Source organism: Rhincodon typus, chromosome 1 (assembly GCF_021869965.1).
Source record: "Rhincodon typus isolate 14 chromosome 1, sRhiTyp1.1, whole genome shotgun sequence".
Taxonomy (NCBI): Eukaryota; Metazoa; Chordata; class Chondrichthyes; order Orectolobiformes; family Rhincodontidae; genus Rhincodon; species Rhincodon typus.
The window spans coordinates 148094300-148099151 of record NC_063332.1 but is presented as its reverse complement, the minus strand read 5'-3'; positions in this window follow the sequence as shown (position 1 = coordinate 148099151).

Sequence of the window (4852 nt, the reverse complement as noted above, 5' to 3'; positions counted from 1 at the left end):
CCAAGCAGCATCATAGGAGCAGGATCTGCTTGGCCTGCTGTGTTCATCCAGCTCTACACCTTATTATCTCAGAGTACATATTTCAGTGTCTACTTGACCTTGACATTATTGAGAAAGTTGGGAATGAACCTACTCCTTGGGTCTCACACATTAATGATATCAAGAAACCTAGGAACATGAACCAGACTGGAAGCTGCACTGATATGCAGTCAACAAACCAAGCCATGGCAACGTGAAAAACACTTGACACTGACAATTGACGATATCATAGAGAAAGTGAATGGGGCTAGACATTTTATTTTACTTGACATCAATACTGTTGTCAAATTGTCTTTGCGGAAGACAAGTGGCAGACTAGATGATTGATCAGAGTATAAAGAACGGCAGATGAAAAGATTGATCAGGAGAAAGGAGTTAGGGTATGAAAGGAAAAATGTAACAATGTACAGTAAGAGTTTCTACAGGTACCTAAAAAAGAAAAGGGTAAATGAGATGAGTGTTCCTCCTCAAGTGAATGAGAATGGGAATTAATAGGAGATATTAAAGAAACTTGCATAAGAAGTGAAAAAATACTTTGCTTCTCTCTTCACTAGTGAGGATACAAAGACATCACAGTCATGGTTATAAATCAGCAAGTAGAAAAAAGACAGAAATGTGTTTAAATTAAAATCATAAGGGAAGTGGTACTGAGCAAACTGATAGTGTTGCATGCAGGCAGGCCCTTGGCTTCTGTTTAACCATCCCAGAGTCTTAAAAGAGGTGGCTAATGAGACAGTAGATGCATTGGTGTTAATTTTCCAAAATTCATGAAATTCTGAAAAGATTCCATCAGATAGGAAACATTAAATTCAAGAATGGAGGGAGGCAGGAAACTATAGTTAGTTTGTTGCCTTACACGGAGATTGTGTATCAATCATTTAAAAAGGTTACAGTTGGGAATTTAAAATTATTCAGGGTAGTCAGGAAATTTACATAGTTTTGTGAAAGGCAAATCATTGTTAACCAACTTATTAGAATTCTTTGAAGGCGTAACATGTGCTTTGGATAAAGGGGAGCCTGTTGACTTACTGTCCTTGTGTTTCCAGAAGAGATTTCACAAGGATGGAGCATAAAAATAGGAGAGTCCTTATAAATGTACTTGCTAAACGACACCTGGAATACTGCGAACAATGTTGATCTATTTATCTACGTGAAGAAGTGATGAGGTTGAAGAAAGTTCAAGGAAAGTTCAAGGATAAAAGATGATTTGGCAAAATAGAAGCACATGGTGTAGAGGATAACAAACCAACATGGATGGAAGATTGTCTGGTTGCAAAAGTGTGCACATGAATCGGTCTTTTCCAGATTGGCAGGATTTTATGAGTTATGGTTTTGTAGGATCTATACACGCACCTCAGCTTTTTACAATTCACACCAGTGACTTAGACGAGGGAAACGAAGGTCACTAAATTTGCAAACTACACAAAGAAAGTGTAGTGTAGGAAAGTGTGTTATGAAGAGAAAACAGGAAGATTTTTGAAAAATACAGATAAATTGGATGAATGGGCAAAAATCTGACATCTGAGAAAATGTGACATTGTTCACTTTGGCAGGAAGATAAAAAATGTGGTGGTTACTTAAATAGACTCTAGAATTTGGAGGTGCAGAGGAATCTATGTATTCTACTGTATGAGACACAGAAAGCTGGTATTCAAGTATGCAAGTAATTAAGAATGCTAATGAAATGCAGTCCTTTAATATGACAGGAACTGAACATAAAAGTAAGTATGTTAAGCAACAGTTGTACAGGACATTAGTGAGACCACTGGTGGAATATTATAAAGGTCTGAATGATGTGGGCTATGGCAAGTTGTGTGACAGAATCAGGAGACAAGTGCAGCAAGGCCCATCTTGACATCAAGATCATCTCACTTCATCTGTTAGGATTTTCACAAGCAACGTGGCAAGATTCTCATTAGACAATTGCAAGATGCCAGTTGATGCTTAATATTGAGTGTTGATTGTCTTGTAAACAGCTGAACTTGCTTCTTAATATTCAGACTCCCATTCTACCAAGCTTGGCAAACAAGCTAGACACTGGGAAACCTCAACAAGGAAATCAAATCGAGTACCTGGCAGATTCATCTCACTACATGCTCCAAACTGCCTCCATTTTGAACACTGGGCAGCAACATCACAGAGCACAATCCACAGGCACCAACCATTCGTCTATAGACATTGGCATCTGGCATCTGTCAACCAAACACAACCATCGTGGCACCTCTCCAAACTACTGGCAGGTCACTCATGAGAAAGAAAGGCACATTGCAGGCTGCAATGGAAATTAAGCTTGAGAAGGCTGAAGCAGAGACTCTTTGCATGCACAGAACAGGGACCCAGTTCACAGACAGGACCAGGCTATAACTCAGGGCTGCTTGCCTGTCCTTTTAGCACTCATTCATTTAGCACCTACCCACACGATCATACCATCCATGTCTTGCATGGACTCACCATGCTGCGCCAAGCCTGTTAGTGCATTGGCACATCATCCGGAGACATAGACAGTCAATACTGCCATTTTAATTGCCTCTTTAGCGCAGATACACAGATAGGATTCTCAGCATGCATGTCAGGATTGAAATGTCCTGTGGTGGGGGTCATCTTGGGGCTGTGGGATACCTGGCGAACAGGCACACAGTACCCAGCATGATCTGTATTGCCAGCTATCAGTTTCCCTTCTCCAGTGCTTCACTGCAGGTAGCCGTTTCTCATTGACACATGGTGATTCCTCATTCTATGCAACACTTTCAGCAGGTTAGCACATCTGCTGAGATGGAATGTGGATTTCCAATGCAGACAGCTCTCTCATTATCCACCTGCAGTATGTTGCATATTACGGTGAAGTACGCTCAGCCCTCATCTGCAGGGTTTGTCCCGAATGACTATTCTGACATTTCAAAAACTTTTTTGCTCCTTCTGTGCCCAGTTTAGGTCCCAAGCACTGAGGGGATGGGCCTTGCCACTGGTGACTTGTTGGTTCCTGTGACTATGTCACTAAGAAGGTAAAGACAGATGCTGGAGGATCAGGGTTGACAGCAAGCTCAGGCGCAGCAATAGGCTGGTCATTTTTTAGATGAATCAATAAATTCATTTATTCTTGTGCCACCAACTCATCTATCTTGTTATAAATGTTGCACACTTTCAGATAAAAAGTCTTTGGCTTTGACTTTATACTTGTATTACTTAATCTGGTTCTAATTTCATCTAAACTCTTCTGTTTATATTTTCTCTCTTTTTTGTCACGTTTTCATTATCACTCACCTCTTCACAATCTTGCACCTCTGTTCTCTTGTTTCTTTATGATTTTATTTAAGCTTCCCTTCAACTGAACTCTCATCTGTATTAATTAGTTTAAAGACCTATCAACAACCCTAGTGGTAGAATTCACCAAGACACTGGTCTCAGTATAGTTCAAATGAAACTCATCTCAACAGAACTGTTGAATATTTCCCCATACCAGTGCCCCATGAATCAAAACCCATTTCTCCCAGGCCAATTTTTGTGCCACGTATTTACTTCTCTAATCTTATTTACCCTAAGCCAATTTGCACATGGTTCAGGTAGTAATCTAGTTGTAGTTCTGCTTTTTAGTTTAACTCTGAGCTGCTTGCAATCCCTCAGCAGAACTTCCTTCCTGGTCCTACCTATATAATTGGAAACTACGCAGACCACAACAACTGGATCCTTTTCCTCCAATCCAAGATCGTTTCTAGCCCAGAAAGTGTCCTGGACCTTGGTACAGATGGCAACATAGTCTTTGGGATTCCCTGTCCTTGCTGCAGTCAACTGTATTTATCACTTCAAACATCTTTTATTACTGCTATATTTCTGTTTTCTCATCCTACTTTAATGGTGTTCTGTACTACAGATCTATTCTGTGCCCTCATCAACACCGGGAGCAAGACAGTTGTACTTACTGGATAAGAGCACTTGTCTGAAGCATCTGCAAAGCTAAATTCTGGATCCCTATCCCTGTCTCAACTGCAGTCACACCCATCTGTCTCGACCATGTGCCAAATTTGATGGAGTTAATTTTTGGGATGCGATCATGAAACACAGTGTTCAGGTACCTCTTCCCCTCCCTGATGTGTCCCAGTGTCCGCAGGTCAGATACCAGCTCATAACTCTGAGCCAAAGTTCCTTGAGCAGCCAACTCATGCTGTAGGTGTTGTCACTGTGATTGCCATAGTGTCTGCCACCTCCCACATACTACAATACGTCACTTGTCTAGCCATCTCTATTCTACTCATTTAATTCATTTAGATGTTAATTATTTTAAAGACACATTTACAAACAATACTATTCAGCTATGATAATGTCTTCACTTTTAAACCAATTGATCTACCTAAAAACACAAAAGAAACACCCCCAATCACCTACTTGTTTTCCTGTGGACACCCTTTGGCTCTTATCTGAAGAAACAAGTTGAAGGGGTTTCTGCCATCGGTGTTTATCTCCCACCATCAAAACACTGTCATGCTGATCTGCTCTTCTTTTTATGAAGCCGCTGATGTACTCTCTCAGGTTGTCTGGGAAGCTGCTGAGTCCTCTCTCTCTCCTACTATTTATGAAAATGTTGGCCCTCTTACATGTGATCTTTATGAAGATACTGTCACTGCTCTCTCTTGCACAGTTTCAGAAGAACAAGATCCTTTTCTCTCTTGCACAATCTATTTCACAACAATGTTAGGTAGTACATATACCTCTCAGTCTGCTTCACAGTGACGCTGGTTCGTACATACACCTCCCAGTCTGCTTCACAATGAGAGACAACAAGGTGCAGGGCTGGATGAACACAGCAGGCCAAGCAGCA